General features: G+C 41.3%; 1 protein-coding gene across 5 annotated transcripts in view; it reads left to right on the top strand.

Moving 5' to 3' along the window:
• LOC106613657 (polyamine-transporting ATPase 13A3) overlaps positions 1–20424 on the top strand; it is a 61321-nt gene that overhangs the window by 7604 nt on the left and 33293 nt on the right. For all 5 annotated transcript variants that reach the window (XR_006756904.2, XM_082956772.1, XM_082956770.1 and 2 more), the window contains exon 2: positions 7158–7238. The gene's annotated coding sequence lies outside the window, so the exon portion shown is untranslated. The remainder of the gene's footprint in view (positions 1–7157; positions 7239–20424) is intronic.

The raw sequence follows: 20424 nt of genomic DNA, 5'->3' as shown, positions 1-20424 counted from the left end.
CCCGGTGATGCGTTGTGCAAACCTCACTACTATAGGTCGACCGATTATGATTTTTCATAGCCGATACCGATTATTGTAGGACCAAAAAAAGACGATACCGATTAATTTTTTTAGATATATATTTGTAATAATGACAATTACAACAATACTGAATGAACAATGAAGACTTTTATTTTAACTTAATATAATACATCAATAAAATCAATTTAGTCTCAAATAATGAAATATGTTCAATTTGGTTTAAATAATGCGAAAACAGTGTTGGAGAAGAAAGTAAAAGTGCAATATGTGCCATGTAAAAAGCTCATGTTTAAGTTCCTTGCTCAGAACATGAGAACATATGAAAGCTGGTGGTTCCTTTTAACATGAGTCTTCAATATTCCCAGGTAAGAAGTTTTAGGTTGTAGTTATTATAGGACTATTTCTCTCTCTATAACATTTGTATTTCATATACCTTTTTATTGGATGTTCTAATAGGTACTTTAGTATTGCCAGCCTAATCTCGGGAGTTGATAGGCTTGAAGTCATAAACAGCGCAATGCTTGAAGCATTGCGAAGAGCTGCTGGCAAACGCTGTAAAGTGCTGTTTGAATGAATGCTTGCGAGCCTGCTGCTGCCTACCACCGCTCAGTCAGACTGCTCTATCAAATCATAGACTTAATTATAATATAATAACACACAAATACGAGCCTTAGTTTCCGGATTTGACCATATCAATGACCTATCATTTCAAAAACAAAACGTTTATTCTTTCAGTGAAATATGGAACCGTTCCTTATGTTGTCTAACGGGTGGCATCCCTAAGTCTAAATATTGCTGTTACATTGCACAACCTTCAATGTGATGTCATAATTACGTAGAATTCTGGCAAATTATTTTGCAACGAGCCAGGCTGCCCAAACTGTTGCATATACCCTGACTCTGTTGCACAGAACGCAAGTGAAGTGACACAATTTCCCTAGTTAAACGAAATTAATGTCAGCAGGCAATATTAACTAAATATCCAGGTTTACATTTTTTTTATTGTGTATTGATTTTAAGAAAGGCATTGATGTTTATGGTTAGGTACACATTGGTGCAACGACAGTGCTTTTTTCTCGAATGCGCTTGTTAAATCACCCGTTTGGTGACGTAGGCTGTAACTCAATGATAAATTTAACAGGCACCGCATCGATTATATGCAACGCAGGACAAGCTAGATAAACTCGTAATATCATCAACCCTGTGTAGTTAACTAGTGATTATGTTAAGATTGATTGTGTTTTATAAGATGTGTTTAATGCTAGCTAGCACCTTACCTTGGCTCCTTGCTGCACTCGTGTAACAGGTAGTCAGCCTGCCACGCAGTCTCCTCGTGGAGTGCAATGTAATCGGCCATGATCGGTGTCAAAAAAATGCCGATTACAGATTGTTATGAAAACTTGAAATCGGCCATTCCGATTAATCGGTCGACCTCTACTCACTACAATCTGGAGTGAGGTTGTGGGCGGAGCAGTTGCCGTACCAGGCGGTGATACAGCCCGACAGGATGCTCTCGATTGTGTATCTGTAAAAGTTTGTGTTTTTGGTGACAAGCCAAATTTCTTCAGCCTCCTGAGGTTGAAGAGGCGCTGTTGCGCCTTCTTCACCATGCTGTCTGTGTGGGTGGACCTTTTCAGTTTGTCTGTGATGTGAGGAACTTAAAACTTTCCACCTTCTCCAATGCAGTCCCGTCTATGTGGATAGGGGGGGTGCTCCCTCTGCTGTTTCCTGAAGTCCACAATCAATGAAATCCACAATCATCTCCTTTGTTTTGTTGAGTGTGAGGTTGTTTTCCTGACACCACACTCCGAGCGACCTCGCCTCCTCCCTGTAGGCCGTCTCGTTGTTGGTAATCAAGCCTACCACTGTTGTGTCGTCGCAGCCTTGCGATGGTTAACGCGTTTAAATGTTTTACTCACATTGGCCGCGGTGAAGGAGAGTCCGCAGGTTTTGGTAGCGGGCCGTGTCGGTGGCACTGTATTGTCCTCAAAGCGAGCGAAGAAGTTTAGTTTGTCTGGGAGCAAGACATCGGGCTCCGCAACGGGGCTGGTTTTCTTTTTGGAGTCTGTGATTGACTGTAGACCCTGCCACATTCCTCTCGTGTCTGAGCCGTTGAATTGTGACTCTACTTTGTCTCTATACTGACGCTTAGCTTGTTTGAATGCCTTGCGGAGGGAATAGCTACACTGTATTCGGTCATGTTTCTGGTTGCCTTGCCCTGATTAATAGCAGTGGTTCACGCTTTCAATTTTGTGCAAATGCTGCCATCAATCCACGATTTCTGGTTGGGGAAGGTTTTAATATTTGCTGTTGGTACAACATCACCGATGCACCTGCTAATAAACTTGCCCACCGTATACATCAATGTTGTTCTTCAACGCTATCCGGAACATATCCCAGTCCACGTGATCGAAGCAATCTTGATGCGTGGAATCAGATTGGTCGGACCAGCATTGAACAGACCTGTGCACGGGACGTTTCCTGTTTTAGTTTCTGTCTATAGGCTGGAGCAACAAAATTGAGTCGTGGTCAGATTTGCCGAAAGGAGGGCGACGGATGGCTTTGTATGCGTCGCGGAAGTTAGAGGAACAATGATCCAGACTTTTTGTGAAATCTGTTATGAATGTATTGCAATGTTTTGAAAAATGTATAACTACATTAATTTTGCTGGATCCCAGGAACAGTAGCTGCTGCCGGGGATCCATAATACGAATCTCAAAAAACATACTTTTGGGACAAGTCACTCACATAATGCTAAACCTTGTTTAGAGCTATTACTGAATAATGTGGCTATTGAGCAAGTTGAGGAGACTAAACTGCTGGGTGTAACCCTAGATAGTAAGCTTTCATGGTCAAAACATATAGACTCAATGGTTGCTAAAATGGGGAGAAGTCGGTCCATAATAAAGCGCTGCTCTACCTTCTTAACAGCACTATCGACAAGGCAGGTCCTACAGGCCCTAGTGTTGTCACACCTGGACTACTGCCCAGCTATGTTGTCATGTGCAGCAAGACGGGCAACCAGAGTTCTCCTCACAGTCCCCAGGTCCAGAACAGAGGCTGGAAAACGCACCGTATTAAATAAAGCCATGACTACATGGAACTCTGCCACCCCAGGTAGCTCAAGCTAGCAGAAAACCAGTTTAAAAAAAAAAACTGAAAATAATATTTACTGTGAAAAGACCCAGCCATTTTATTAATCTTGTATTGCACTGTACTATGTATTAGACCTAGATATTGTGTATGTACTGATATTTAGGCTGTGTGATATTTTAAATGTATGTTTGTCCTTGACTAATAATGTTCTGTACAATGTATTATTTCATGTGGACCCCAAGAAGAGTAGCTGATGCTTTTGCAGTGGCTATAGGGGATCCTAATAAATACCATATTTATTGTTCCTCACAGGTATACTAGTGCTGGAAATTGCCAGGGACCTTGCGATACGATATTATCACTTAGGTACCAATACGATATCTATTGCGATTCTCAAAATTCTATATGTATTGCGATTCGATACTGTGATTTTATTGCAATTCAAAGTTCCAAACATATTGTTGCAGAGAGACGAGCCATGAGAACTAGTTTTGATCATTTGTGGAAATAAAATTGCTGAAAACAAATTTGTCTCCCTATTTGAAAAGATTGAGAACAAGCTATGAAGGAAAAATACTGGAGTTTTGGTGCAGGTACAGCCAACTATTGTAAAAATATATATATATATATATATCTCACTGGGGTCAAGGTTCCCGCCATCCAGGACCTCTATATCAGGCGGTGTCAGGAAGTCCCTAAAAATTGTCAAAGTCTCCAGCCACCCTATTTATAGACTGTTCTTTCTGCTACTGCACGGCAAGCGGTATCGTAGCGCCAAGTCTAGGTCCAAAAGGCTTCTTAACAGCTTCTACCCCCAAGCCATAAGACTCCTGAACAGCTAATCAAAGGGCTACCCAGACCCCTCTTTTACGCTGCTGCTACTCTCTGTTTATTATCTATGCATGGTCACTGTAACTCTACCTACATGTACATATTACCTCGACTAACCGGTGCCCCCGCACATCGATTCTGTACCGGTACCCCCTGTATATGGCCTCGCTTGTTATTTTACTGCTGCTGTTTAATTATTTGTTACTTTTATTTTAATTATCAATTTTTTTACTTAACACGTTTTTTCTTAACTTAAAGCATTGTTGGTTAATGGCTTGTAAGTAAGCATTTTGCTGTAAGGTCTACACCTGTTGTATTCGGCGAATGTGACAAATACAATTTGGATTTGATAACTGTATTGTTTTTTTTCCTTCCCCCCCATCACTAATGTATACTCACTAAGGCCAGTGGGTTTTATAACTGTTGCATATGGACATTGACTTTGTGTGGACCTCCTTCCACTTTGAAGTCCTTACCCAGCATCTTTCTCTTTGAAAGGCATTTAGCTAGAGATTTTGCTAGTTAGTTCAGGATCAGAGGGAAGTCATGACCTCCCTCTTCTTCTTTGTATTACGACATTCATAAAGAGGGCCTTGGTTTGTTTCGAGCTAGTGCAAACGATCAGAATGGTCGTCTGCAGTAGCCTAGTAGGTCTATTCAGTGCCAAAAAGCGTCTCTTATGTAAAAAAAAATATTGCTTAATCTCTCGAAGGGTGTTATCAGCCGTTTTTCCCAGGCTGTAGGTCCATGCCACGGCTAATCCAGGAGCATGTGGCCTGACTTAGGGCTCCACGGCCGTTTGATCTCTACATTTTGTTTTTCTCTCCTACATCAGTCCCTCTCTCTCTCTCGGCCTCCGGAGCTAGCCTACACACATTTTATCTAGGGCTCTCCTTAACCTCCCTATCTGATTTCATCTCGTTTCCCCCCTCTCCCTTCTGGTCGGTGGATGAATGCCATCTCTAACGTCAGCTCCGTGGTCTTGTCTGTTATGAGGTATAACGTTTGTGCGGTCTCCACTCAGGATGACTTGAGTCCCTCATCTTGACGCTGCGATTTTGGTAATAGCGGGCTCTGAGATTGAGTGAAACTTGACTGACTACTGCTTTAGACTATCGCTTAGAGTTAGGGACTCCTACCGCAGCTTAAGGTGAGTTTGACTGGCTGAGTCATGTTGTTTTGACAGGTTGGGATTGAACCAAACGCTGCTCATAAAATAAATGGAAATGGCAAGAAGCTCTTTATTTGCCATTTGTAAAAAGCTTGGTTTTATTAACACATTCCTGCCATTTGTATTGGTTGTACAAACCTCCTTTTTACTTCACCTCTAGCTAACTTGGGTCTTTTTTCACTTGTGTATAATCAATTCACGTCAATTAAACTTTATTTGCATCTGTTTAACAAATGAATGCTCATTTGAATGAATCTAATACCACAAAATGTACAGTCGCGAGGGACACATGAATCTCAGCCATGGTTTACAGTGCCTTGTCTGGTACTTGGCTCAGCAGAAGCTCTATCAAGAGAGGGGGTTCACACGCACTAGAACAGAAGGACCGGAGTCTGTCTCATCCAAATTGCTGAGTTACAGTTTTTTGAATGCTTGTTTATCCTGAAGTCGAGTCTTTCATTCAGGTTGTTGTGAAACGTATGCAGTCAACTATGTGGGTGGCTGAATTGCTGCTGCCGACGAAGGCCCCCTTGATTCCAAAGAGAGTGCTCAACCTCAGAGTGGTGTCTAAAAGCCTAACTGTCCACCGTCACAACTGTTTTCATCCTGAGAGCAAACTTGCTCTGTGACATTTAAGAGAAAAGTGTTAAAGATGAAACAAACCTGCTACTCACTAATGCTTAGTTTTTTTCCAGTGGACCCTGGAACATGTCTTTTGATAGCTGATTTCAACCCCAGAGTTTAGGCCAATTCCATTTTATATTACTGTCAATTTAGGGCTCATGGACAAAATTACAGTTAAGAAATGACCCATATGTACACTACAGGGTCAGTCTGTATGCTCTAGGCAGAAAGGTCAGTTGATGTATTTCTGTGTGACTGGCTGTGTTGTCTCCCATTTCACAGGTTAGAGTGGTTTGGTTTTGTGGGTAGTGCCTGGAGAAGTGGGTGGGTAGCCTTCAGTAGCCGAGTGAACTCTCATCTTGTGGTCTCTTCTTGCCTCCAGGCTGGGAAATGTCATCGGGTGTTTCAATTATACGGCAGCATCTTCTCTGAAGGCCTTCCATGTGTTTGATCAGGTGCTTTGTGAGACCCGGCCAAACTGGTGAACCGTATTCCAGGACAGGCCTGAGGAATGTCACACATATTTGTGTTATAACATTGCCCCAGACAGCTTTGTGAACTGATTTCACTCAGACAATTGTTAGAACACCACGCTTTTTTTGAGCCCCTTGTAGAAAGGGCTTCTTGAAGTACGGCTACAAACTGCCTGTGGGACTGTGTGATTTATTGGCCTGTTATACAACATTGACAGTGGTGCAGGTTTGTCGTGATGTGCGGAAGTCGCTTAACCTTAACCCCGCCTGCCTACCAGTCTCACATGTTAACAGGAAAGGTTTGGCACGGGCAAATTCTTATTCTTCTCTCCAAACCGCATGTGGCGGTGCCAACTGTGGTCAAATGATGGCCTTGTTCTCGTTCTCTACATAGCATAACCACGAACCAGAGACGATGCTAGGTAATCAAATGAAGACCAACAATGCAGGGTTTACCCGGCTGTCGAGAAGTCTAATAATATCTGTGGTCATATCTGATTGAGGCCTACCAGGGGGTTCTGAATAGTAGCGTAGCTCACAAATAAACAAAGATTCTGTCAACCATGATGGTTCCTGCTGCGACGCTTTGAGCATTCAGAAACCGATTGCACGTTTTCAAGAGTGCACTGACAAGTGTTATTTTTATTTTGACAATTGACAAGAATCTGAATCCAGGGATGTCTCACACCTAAACTTACAAAGTGACTGTCGAAATGCTCAACATTTGTTCCTTCTGTTTTCAGTCTAAAGTCTCTTGTTTGACACACTTCTTGATTTTCTTCAACAGGTCAAACTTTTCAATGTTCCCAACTACTCATGCTATCAGCCAGTTTCCCTATAGTCCCCCCTGGGTGTGTATATACACGTGGTAAGATTTTAGAGAAAGGGTTCAGGGCCTTTGATCGAAGTGTCTAATGATGGTTCTCCTGTCTGTCTCCCAGGGGTCCAGGTTCGTGTCGTGAGAGGGCGAGCTACAGAGGGGAGGAGGAACGTCTGGGGGCGTCGCTGCCCGGGTTCTCAAGGTAAAACCTGGATCTCTTCTGATATCTGTCATGGCTCTCTAGAGTATGTGTGCCAGTCTGTCTGGCCATTAAGACTTCAGTTATGTCACTGTTTGTACAACTCCCCCCACACTCTCACCTACCCACTCTGAAGTTATACAGTGCCTTCAGAAAGTATTCATAACCCTTAACTTTTTCCACACAAAAGTTATTTTACAAGCCTGAGGTAAAATGGATTCATTGAGATTTTGGCACTGGCCAACACACAATGTCCCCTAATGTCAAAGTGGATTTTGTTTTTAGAAATGTGTACGAATAAAAAAAAAAATGAAATGCTGAAATGTCTTGAGTCAATAAGTATTCAACCCCTTTATTATGGCAAGCGTAAATAAGTTAAGGAGTAAACATTTGCTTAACGAGTCACAAATTGCATGGACTCACTCTGAGCATTAATGGTGATTAACATAAAAAAATTATGACTACCTCCTCTCTGACCCTGCACATACAATAATCTGTAAGGTCCCTCAGTCGAGTCGTGAATTTCAAACACAAAGACCAGTGAGGTTTTCCAACCCCTCACAAAGAAAGGCACCTATTGGAAAGATGAGTGTGTAAAAAACAAAAATAGATAAATAGCTGACAATAGCCAGATTTTCATGCAAATATTCTAGAAGCCGCATAATGAAAATATGCACAGTTTCCACCAAATGGACTTTCCACCACAAAATCAGTGCGTGATGACGTAGTGCACAGAAAATGTACTTTTCACTTAAGTTTTTGTGTACTAAATACGAAACTAAAGTTCAATGTGTGTCCATTTGCCTTTTCAACTCTATTGATAGTTTTGTCTAAAAAAACAATTGTGTTTAAATAGCAAATGTGCCGATTCTGGTTTTGGCACCTGCACTCAAGCCAACAGCTCGCAGGAACAGTGCGGTGGGCTGTGCGGTTTGTCTAATCTACACAATGAGATTATTATGGATAAGTGAGAGAATATTTTTTGGGGTCAAGTGGCAGTCAAGCATCGATCATGTCACCAGATTAAGACCCTCGATATTTATTGGAAAGGAGCATCAAGTTCATCACCGTGCACTTTCACCACCCTCTGAAGTTCATCACTTATTTCATCTGTAGCCTAATAAACTGCATGGTTTACCGAGTTGTAGTGGGAGGACCACACACCATATAATTGTGACTCCAAATTTACTTTGATATGGTTATTATATCAATTATTTGCGCATAAAGGCATTTCAACATAATAAATTTTACATCCCACCATGTCAAACGAACACCGACACTTCCTGTTTCCATCACCACTGTCGTGATTATTATTTATTTTGAATACAATATCACTTTACTTGCATAAAAACTGAGGATGGATACATGGTTATTGAATATCCCTTTGAGCATGGTGAAGTTATTAATTACACTTTCTGATGGGTGTATCAATACACCCAGTCCTTCCTAACTCAGTTTCTGGAGTGGAAGGGAACCGCTCAGGGATTTCACCATGAGGCCAATGGGGACTGTAAAACAGTTTAATGGCTGTGATTGGAGCAAACTGAGGATGGATCAACAACATTGTAGTTACTCCACAATATTAACCTAAATGTTAGTGAAAAGGACACCTGTACAGAATAAAAATATTCCATAATGTGCATCCTGTTAGCAATAAGGCACTAAAGTAAAACTGCAAAAAATGTGGTAAAGAAATGAACTTTGTGTCCTGAATACAAAGCGTTATGTTTGGGGAAAATCCAACGCAACACATCACTGAGTACCACTCTTCATATTTTCAAGCATGGTGGGGCTGCAGTATGTCATCGGCAAGGACTAGGGAGTTTAGAATTTTAAAAAAACAGAATAGAGCTAAGCACAGGCTAAATCCTAGAGGAAAGCCTGGTTGTCTGCTTTCCAACACACTGGGAGACAAGGGGAGGTCACAGTTCAGTTTGTACACTTGTTTACATGGCTGACTTATTGCAAATTGAGAAATGATGTGACTAAACTCAACAGAAAGAATAAACTGTATTATGAATCCAAGATCAATGATATAAAGAATGCATATTTTCTTGGAGTACTTTAAATAAAATTATGGGCAGAAAAATGAATTCAACTCCATCTTTGTTGAATCAGATGGCTTATTCATCACAACCATGATGTTGCCAATTATTTACATTTCTTAATTGGCAAACTTGGGCAGTAAATACCAATAACAAACAGTTGGCCATCGTACTCATGTATGAAAAAAAAAAAAATCATAATGAAAGAAAAGCATTGCAAGTTTGAATTTTGTAAAGTTAGTGTGGGAGAGTTGGAAAAATTGTTATTGACCAATAATGATAAACCTCATGGCATTGACAACTGAGGATGGTAACTGACTCTCTAGCCACTCCTTTATGTCATATATTTCATCTGAGCCTAGAGGACAGTCTTTGTCCTCAGGCCTAGAGGGATTCCAAAGTCATTCCGCTACTCGAGTGGTAAAGCGGCATTTACCGTTTCTAACGGAAGACCAAATACAATGCTACTTTTCTGTAAACAAATGAACAGACTTTCAGCCTGCTTATAGAGACACAAATGACAATTGATAATTGGTTGAAAGAAATTGATAATGCGAAGATTGTGGGAGCTGTACTGTTAGATTTCAGTGCAGCCTTTTGATATTATTGACCATAACCTGTTATGTGTTATGGCTTTTCAACATCTGCCACATTGAGTGTATGTAAACTTCTGACCCACTGGGAATGTGATGAAAGAAATATAAGCTGAAATAAATCATTCTCTCAACTATTATTCTGACATTTCACATTCTTAAAATAAAGTGGCGATACTAACTGACCTAAGACAGGGGATTTTTACTAGGATTAAATGTCAGGAATTGTGAAAAACTGAGTTTTAAATATATTTGGCTATGGTGTATGTAAACTTACGCCTTCAACTGTACAAGGTATCTGGACACTGCTTCAAATTAGTGGATTCAGCTATTTCAGCCACACCCTTTGCTGACAGGTGTATAAAATTGAGCACACAGCCATGCACTCTCCATAGACAAATGTTGGCAGTGTAATGGCCTATTGAAGAGCAAAGTGACTTTCAACATGGCAACGTCATAGGATGCCACCTTTCCAACAAGTCAGTTTGTCAATTTCTGCCTTGCTAGAGCTGCCCCGGTCAACTGCAAGTGCTGTTCTTGTGTAGTGGAAACATCTAGGAGCAACAATGGCTTAGCTGCGAAGTGGTAGGCCACACAAGCTCACAGAACGGGACCGCTGAAGTGCGTGAAAATCATCTGTCATCGGTTGCAACACTCACTGCAGAGTTCCAAACTGCCTCTGAAAGCAACTTCAGCACAAGAACTGTTAGTCTGGAGCTTCATGAAATGGGTTTCCATGGCCGAGCAGCCGCACACAAGCTGAAGATCACCATGCGCAATGCCATGCGTCGACTGTAAAGCTTGCCGCTATTGCACTCTGGAGCAGTGGAAACGCGTTCTCTGGGGTGATGAATCATGCTTAACCATCTGGCAGTCTGACAGATGAATCTGGGAAAGGCGGATACCATGAGAAGCTACCTGCCCCAATGCATAGTGCCAACTATAAAGTTTGGAGGAGAAATAATGGTCTGAGGCTGTTTTTCATGGTTCGGGCTAGGCCCCTTAGTTCCAGTTAAGGGAAATATTAACGCTACAGCATACAATAACATTCTAGACTATTCTGTGCTTCCAACTTTGTGGCAACAATTTGGGGTTAGGCCCTTTCCTGTTTCAGCATGACAATGTCCACACTAATACGCTTGTGGCTGAATGGAAGCAAGTCCCTGCAGCAATGTTCCAACATCTAGTGGAAAGCCTTCCCAGAAGAGTGGAGGCTGTTATAGCAGCAAAGGGGGGACCTACTCCATATTAATGCCCATGATTTTGGAATGAATTGTTCGATGAGTAGGTATCCACATACTTTTGGTAATGTAGTTAATTTCATGGGAAAATGTTTATCAGTTAGGTCTGCTTACCAGACTTTTAGTTAAACCAAGTAAGAGAGCAGTAGATGGGTTCTGAAAATCTTGGTTTACAACCAGTCTAAAAAAATCCTCAGTTAAAAAAATTAAATTGAAGTTGTATAAAAAGTTGTTCACAAATCCCTCTACCCTGAATTCTGCAGATTACAAAAAGTATAACACATTTTACTCGCCTACTTCGAATTTCCCCCCCAAAAATATTTTACTAACAAATTCCAAGAATCCTTAAAAAATATAAAGTCAACTTGGAAAATCATCAATCAACTGTTGGAATAGTTGTCGATTACTTTTTCTATTCCATCTCAATTTATTGTTGGAAATAAGACAGTGTTCCTACTGTTATTTCATGTGAATTTAATACTTTTGTTTGTGAATGTGGGTTCCTCTGTCAAAGAAAATGGAGAACTGATGGAAAGCCCTTGGATTACATTAAGGGACATGTCCCTTCTTTGCTTCAGTTTGATCCTCCTGGTGTAATGGAGGTAATTGGTAACTTTAAAGATGTCATCTCATGATGAGATTGGTGCCTCTTTGTTGAAATCTGTGTCTTCCATGATTACTGAGCCTCTAACATATATCTTCACCAAATCAATGCAAGCTGGTATTGTTCCTGAAGATGAGAGAATTGCCAAAGTTATCCTACCTCTATAAATCTGGGGATCCCAGTTCTTTTAGAAATGATCGGCCAATATCTGTACTACCATGTTTTTCTAAAATCCTAGAAAAATTGGTGTATAAGAGAATGTTGAAACATTTAAATGAACACTGTATCCTATATGAGCACCAATATGGTTTTCATTAAAACTACTCCACAGTTGTGGCTCTTTTGCAACGTGTGGATAAAATCTTTAGAGCCCTGAACAATGAATACTCACGCCCTTGAAATCTTTTTAGATTTATCCAAAGCTTTTGACATGGTTGATCATGAAATATTACTTTCTAAATGGTATTATTACGGCTTTCGGGTTTATACATATAATTGGCTATATAGTTAAGTTTATGGTAGAGAATGTGTTTATGTAAACGGCTGTGCATTTACCAGAGCCAAGATATCCTGCGGCGTACCACAGGGTTACCTTTGTTATGCTTAATCTATATCAATGGTTGATTGTTTGGTCTTTAGGCTGTTGGTCGTCCGAGATCATGTTAGTCGAACAGTAAAAAGATATATATATATATATATATATACAGTGCCTTCGGAAATTATTCAGGCCCCTTGACTTTTTCCACATTTTGTTACGTTACAGCCTTATTCTAAAATGTATTAAATGCACACAATGCCCCATAATGTAATTGTTTTTGCAAATGTATAAAAAATACATTGAAATACCTTATTTATTTGGGGTATTGTGTGTAGATTGCTGAGAAGTAATATTTTTAAAATCCATTTTAGAGTAAGGCTGTAACGTAACAAAATGTGGAAAAAGTCAAGGGGTCTGAATACTTTCCGAAGGCACTGTATATCACAAGTAGTACATTTACCATTCATTTCTCATCTACAATGTTTGTTACTTTGGTTATGGTCATTTATTTTAATGCATTCAATATTATTATTCCATTCTTCCAGTTGTCATTGTCAGAGTGGACACATTGTTTGCAGAGTGCACAACCTATGCTACACTTGTGAGAAACAAGTTTTGGTTTATTTAATTCCATTTATGAGTTCTGTCAATTTAGTCATTGTCTTTTGTTTGGCGCGCTCCTGTCAATGTTGATTAAGGACGCGCACGCATAGAAGTAGGCCTATAGGCTACCTGGCTTGCACGCATACAAAGGTTCCCATTTGGGGATCTGATAGTATTTCTGATTGTCTTAACGCACCATCACTAATGACCTGTGGTGCTTCTCAAAGTAATGTTTTCTTCACCTCAATCAGCAAACAAACGTCTGTTTTTTACATCCATTGAGAATTACAATAGTTCTGTATTTGAAAAATCTTTCCAGCTCTTTCCGTTTCGATAATCACTCCGCATGAAAGGGAAACGTCATGCTCTGATCCAGTGGAAACATCATAAAATAGGCCTACCTGATTACTTCTTATCAGTGCTTGACTTGGACTGAAATAGGTTCCGGTACTCATTTTGAGTGCTGGTACTGTTTTATATTTAGGTGCAGGAGCTCCACAATACTTTTGAGCTAATATTCTACATAACAGGAACAGAAGCTCAAGCAGTAGAAAATGAGGTGCTGGTACTTAGCTCAGGTGAGCTCCTGCCCAAGTTGAGCACTGCTTCTTATCCTTTACGCAAATAGTCTACAGCTGTGTCTGTCCCGAGCTCACTGGCTCGGGATATAAAGTTTGCTAGCGCAAGCTTCAGGCCGGACCCAAGTTAATAGTTGATGCAATGTTTCAAGTTCGTTGTAGACAGGCCATGAGTAGCCAATGTGATTTCTAGGATATTTATTTTGATCAGGTTATTTTCACCCTGCAGGCTGCAACGTTTTTATTTGTTGGCCTTTTACATCGTTTTTAGGTTTATCATTTTCATTTAGATTTTGATAGTTTTGATTAACCACATGACAATGATTTTGAGATATGAAGAAGTTATTATGAATTAAATTAAACAGTTTCACAAAAATGTGCATATGAAAACTAACTGGCACGCAGATCGGTAGAAATGGTAAGATAAATTGTGCCGACTCCTTGTTTGGCCTATTACCGGCAACTTCAGGAGAGTAACAGGCTGACTACACCGCTCGCTTCATGTGCGCAAGCGTTGCACAATACATTTAGAAATCTAGATTATTCAATTATTGCACCCACACTGCTCGCGCGCGCCAACTAGCGTCTGCGTTGACATGAGCTAAAATAGAAATCAGTTCTATTTCTGACGCAGATCGCGCTGCAAGTCCTGCCTCTCCCATCTCCTCATTGGTTTGTAGAAGCAGGTACCCACGTGCCATCTGCTCATTGGTTATACCCACGTGGGTGACTGAAAGACGAACGAGGTCAGTGGCAGTAATGCACCTATTTTATGAAAGTTGCCAATTGCAATATAAAGTCGAGAAGAAAAGGCCTGGAAGGAAGAGCGATGACTAGAAACGATTCGGTTGACCGTTTTATGTGTGGATTAACCGTTTTACCATTTTATGTGCGGAGCACAACAAAATGTGGAATAAGTCAGTGTATGAATAGATTCTGAAGGCACTATGTTTACCAAACATGCCAAAGAAACATGAACTGCTCTATTCCTGTTTAGCTGGACTTAAAAGGTGAGGTATTGATGTTTTAGTCACAAGCAGAGATTTTATTTTCCCTTTATTTAACTAGGCAAGTCAGTTAAGAACAAAGTCTTATTTACAATGACGGCCTAGGAACAGTGGGTTAACTGCCTTGTTCAGGGGCAGAATGACAGATTTTTACCTTGTCAGCTCGGGGATTCGATCATACCTTTCAGTTACTGGCCCAACGCTCTAACCACCTACCTGCCGCCCCATAAATGTGTTGGGTTGGTTAGACCATAGTCACGCCTCTGTTTTATTAGTGCTGAAATATAGATGTTCTGTATCCAGATAAATAATCCCCATGTTATATGGCTGGTAATATTTACATTTTTTTATGGTGACAAAATTAATGGATGATGATACCTTAAGTTACCTCAGTTTCTGCATTGACTCCATTGCCAACCATCCAGCAATGTTTAAACAATGAATGGCCTCAAAAGTCCCACACTGGTTTTTTGTATACACTGTCTGGGACTGTTATGAACTGTCTGTTTGTCTTTAATACACTGCTCATGTCATTTCCACACACCATAGGGTGGCCTGCACAGCGGCCTGTCGCCCGCCCTGGACTCCTGACCTGCTGTAAAATAGTAGGAAGGGCTTGGTCCCAAGCTAAATATCCTGCTGTGTGCCAGGGAAAGAAAGGGCTGAGTGCTGTGGGCAGATAAGATCAGGGCCGGGGCCAGTGGCACAGTGCAGGGGAGCGCGGCAGCAGGGCGGCCCAACCCAGCGCCAGCCCTGACAGCCAGCCAGGGTTAGCCCTGCTGCTGAGTCCCCTTCTTTTCTCCCTCTCTCCCCTTTCACATTGCTCTTTCTCTGCGTCTCTCTCTCAATCTCTTTTCCCTTGTCGCTCCATTGTTGTTACAACAATGTCCTGCCAAAAGCCCCTTTATATCGCTGCTGGCCGGCCTGCCTCCCTCATGCATCCTTTTTTTCTCCACCTTTGGGCCTTGAGAAAAGCCAGTCCCCTGAAAGCACAGGCAAAGTGTCTGCTCAGAGGCCTTGTTGGGGTAGGAATGGTTTCTGTAGTCTGTACCATGGCGAGCTACCCACACTCCATATGTGTAAGCAGAAGGCACCTGCTGTTTGTAGTGCACTTCAATGGGGCTCGACCTACATGAGGGGGAAAATATATTGCTGCAGTCAAATATTTGGTGTGTGTAAAGAGGACGCACCTAATAAAAGGTAAGAGAGGCTTTGATGATTATAATAACCACTGGCAACATTGATGGCCAAAAAGCTTCTCTGTTTTCAGCAACAAGTCTAATCCTGTAAAAGCGACTGAGCATTAGCTTTTTGTCCTTGAGAGTGCTGTGTCTGTGCGCACAGCCCCCCCCCCCCGCTACAGATATGGTGTACATTAATTTATTGCGATTCTCTCCAGCATGATATCTGACACCAGCCCAGCGATGGCGAAAGCCAGCCTGTTGTTTTTGTTGGGGGTGTGTGTTTAAACGCGTGTGTTATCCCCCCTGCTGCAGCTAATCGCAGACATGCATGGGCTAGCCCGTTTCCTACCATAGCCCCAGACCTCAGCAGTGAGCCCAGCTAAATCTGGCCTTCCAGTGCCACACAACTGGCACATGTCCATCCTCTCTTTGTACCTCCCTCGGGGTCAGCCAGGCCTGCTATAATTTTTTTAAATGTTTTAATAAAGCTATTTGTTATTTTCATTGCTGCCTAGTGCCCCTGGCACAATGGCCTTTCAATGTGGGGGCATTCAACCTGCTGCCATCATGCTCTGGTGGGCATCATGGAATCTGGTTGAAATTCCAAGCCTTCCGTAGTGTGACTCTGGGGACCGTCCCTATCATGTTGTCAGGATGTGAGAAAACATTCCATGGGTTAGGGCCTCCTGTGTGGCGCAGCAGTCTAAGGCGTTACTAAAGACCCGGGTTCATTTCCCGGGCTGTGCCACAACCGGCCATGGCCAGGAGCCCCATAGGACGGCACACAATTGGCCCAGCATCGTCCGGGTTAGAGGAGAGTTTGGCCGGTGGGGCTCATCGTGCTCTAGCGACTCCTTTTAGCAGGCCGGGTGCCTGCGGGCTGACCCCGGTCGCCATTAGAATGGTGTTTCCTCCGACACATTGGTGCGGATGGTTTCCTGGTTAAAACCTGTTGCATCTAGGCGTTCCGCTAGCTGAACGCCCAGCCAATATCCAATGGAACAGCATGCCACGAAATACAAAAACCTCAAATGCAATAATTTCAATTTTTCAAACATACCACTATTTTACACCATTTTAAAGAAGACTCTCGTTAATCTAACCACATTGTCCGATTTCAAAAAGGCTTTACAGCGAAAGCAAAACATTAGATAATGTTAGGAGAGTACATAGACCAAAATAATCACACAGCCATTTTCCAAGCGAGCATATGTCACAAAAACCCAAAACACAGCTAAATGAAGCACTAACCTTTGATCTTCATCAGATGACACTCCTAGGACATTATGTTATACAATACATGTATGTTTTGATCAATCAAGTTCATATTTATATCCAAAAACAGCATTTTACATTGGCGTGTGATGTTCAGAACATTCATTCCCACCAAAAACTTCCGGTGAATTTACAAAATTACTCATCATAAACGTTGACAAAATACATAATTATTTTAAGAATTATAGATACAGAACTCCTTTATGCAATCGCTATGTCAGATTTTAAAATAGCTTTTCGGCGAAAGCACATTTTTCAATATTCTGACTACATAGCTCAGCCATCATGGCTAGCTATTTTGACACCCGCCAAATTCGGGGCAAACTAAACTCAGAATTAGTATTAGAAATATTGTATTACCTTTGCTGATCTTTGTCAGAATGCACTCCCAGGACTGCTACTTCCACAAGAAATGTTGTTTTTGTTCCAAATAATCCATAGTTATGTCCAAATACCTCCGTGTTGTTCGTGCGTTCAGGTCACTATCCAAAGGGTAACGCACGAGCGCATTTCGAGACAAAAAAAGTCAATGTTCCATTACCGTACTTAGAAGCATGTCAAACGCTGTTTAAAATCAATTTTTATGGTATTTTTCTCGGAAAATAGCACTAATATTCCAACCGGACAATAGTGTATTCATTCAAAGAGGAAAAGAAAAAAACAGCATGCACGCGGGAATGCGCATATCCAATCTCTTTGTCCCCAGGCAGACCACTGAGAAACTGAGCTACTATACTCTGCCCAGAGACAGGAGACGGCTCAATCCGCTTTCTGAAGGCTTTAGACAGCCAATGGAAGCCTTAGAGAGTGCAACGTAACCCCACAGATACTGTAGTTTCGATAGAGAATCAAAAGAACTACAAATTCTCAGACAGGCCACTTCCTGCTTGGAATTTTCTCAGGTTTTTGCCTGCCATATGAGTTCTGTTATAGTCACAGACACCATTCAAACAGTTTTAGAAACTTCAGAGTGTTTTCTATCCAAATCTACTAATAATATGCATATTCTCGTTTCTGGGCAAGAGTAGTAACCAGTTTAAATCGGGTACGTTTTTTTATCCGGCCGTGAAAATACTGCCCCCTATAGCGAAGAGGTTAAGCTTGCGGGTGTTAAGGAGCGCGGTTGGGCAGGCCATGTTTCGGAGGACTCATGACTCCACCTTCGCCTCTCCCGAGCCTGTTGGAAAATTGCAGCGATGACACAGTAAATAACATTCCATGGTTTATTTGGTTTGATTTCATGTTTGGGGCTGATGTTGGAAGTTATGATTGGGTTCCATTACGTTTTCGTCTTTGTCACTTTGTCCATAACATTAAGAGTAATCTGGCCCTTAGGAGGTTAGCTAATTGTTTTGAAACAGACTGTTGCTGTAGACGCTACACATTGTTGATTGAATAGATGCTTGTTTTTTAGCCAGATGCATGTTGAAGTTCTGTAGCGTCTCTTGCTGCATCTTTGATTCTCTTTCAGCTTTGGCTGTACTGGTTGATTCCAACTGCCTTTTGACCCTGACATTCCCCTTCAAACCCTTTCCTCTTTTGTACAGAGAGGTCAGGTTCCACTCAAAAAGGTCATTGCAGAACACACACACACTCCCACTGAGTCCTGAGTCATCAGATGGGTGTTACTCAATACCCCCCATGGTTCTTCTCTCTCCCTCTCAGCTGTCCTCCAGGGATGGCCAGCTGTTGGGAAAGGAGCTTGTCACTGTCTGTGGGAGTGTTCCATACCGGTTGTCACAGCTGCACCACTCATGCTTTGTTTCAGGTGTTCTCCGGTCAACCGGCTGTCGGATCTTGTAGGGACCTGCAGAGGCAAACCTAGAGTCATATGGCAAACCCAATGTCATACAGTAGGGCTACATACTCAATGCATGTAACTTACTCAATGGGTGTAACTTTTGTTGACAATTTTGATACCTTTTGGAAACAAAACACGTTTTATAAGGAGGATGGGATCCACCCAAATCATTTGGGTTCCTGGATCCTTTCACAGCATTATAAGGCTGCGTTGGGACAGTGACTTATCAATGACCCAAACCCAGCTCAGTTAATCCCTACCATTGTGACGCTGAGTTGTCATAATGCTTCAGCAAATGTACATTATACCACGGGCATTGGTAGACACAATGTAAGTAACAATGTAAGTAACTGTTAGCACTGAGGGCGGTGTGCCCTAGTAGGAAGACACTGTGTGCAGCTCATCCTGCACTAAGATAAATACCATGAGTATATCTACTTCTGCTAAGCTTCCCAGTAGAGCAGTGAAAACAAGTAAGCATCCTAGACAAGTGCTCAAAATTGCCCAAGTTAACATATGTAGCTTAAGAAACAAGGTTCATGAAATCAATAATTTGCTAATAACAGATGAGTCATATTCTGACTGTCTCTGAAACTCACTTAAATAATACCTTTTTATACAGCGGTATCAATAAAATGTTATAACATTTACATAAAAGACAGAAATGCAATTGGACGTGTTGCTGTTTATATTCAGAACCACATTCCTGTAAGTCTTAGACGATCTCATGTTATTAACTGTAGTAGTAATATGCCTACAGGTTCATCTGCCTCACCTAAAGCCCATTCTTGAGGGAAGCTGCTATAGACCACCAAGTGCTAACAATCAGTATCTGGATAACGTGTGAAATGTTTGATAATGTATGTGATATCAACAGAGGTATATTTTCTTCTGGTTGATTTTTAAATATTGACTGGCTTTCATCAAGCTGCCCTCTAAAGAAAGCTTCAAAATGTAACCAGTGCCTCCAACCTTGTTCAGGTAATCAGTCAACCTACCAGGGTAGTTACAAACAGCACAGGAATGAAATCATCAACATGTATTGATCACATCTTTACTAATGCTGCAGAAATTAGCTTGAAAGCAGTATCCATATCCATCGCATGTAGTTATTTACATTTACGTCATTTCGCAGACGCTCTTATCCAGAGCGACTTACAAATTGGTGCATTCACCTTATGATATCCAGTGGAACAACCACTTTACAATAGTACATCTATTGTTATCACATTATAGTAGCCATATCAAGGAAAACAAAAGTTCCAAAGGCGGTGCCTAATATAAGAGGTCATACAATAAGTTTTGTAGTGATTCCTATGTTAATGTAAATAATATTTGTTGGTCCATGGTGTGTAATAAGGAGTGAACAGATGCTGCACTTGACGCATTTATGAAATTGCTTATTCCAGTTACTTGAACAATTGTATGGTTGAGAGGGATGAGGCAAAAGGAATGGCAAATAAGTCTGGCTGTACAACCGATTGGCTAACGTATTGCAAATTGAGAAATCATGGGACTAAACTGAATAAAAAGAAGAAACTACACTATGAAACAAAGATTAAGAATGATAGTAAAAAGCTTTGGAGCACCTTAAATGACGTTTTGTGAAAAAAGGCAAACTCGGCTCCATCGTTCATTGAATCAGATGGCTCATTTATCACAAAACCCACTGATATTGCCAACTACTTTAATGTTTTTTTTCATTGGCAAGATTTGCAAA

This window comes from Salmo salar, chromosome 10, assembly GCF_965601325.2.
Source record: "Salmo salar chromosome 10, fSalSal1, whole genome shotgun sequence".
NCBI classification, from domain to species: Eukaryota; Metazoa; Chordata; class Actinopteri; order Salmoniformes; family Salmonidae; genus Salmo; species Salmo salar.
This window is presented reverse-complemented; position numbering and strand designations above follow the sequence as displayed.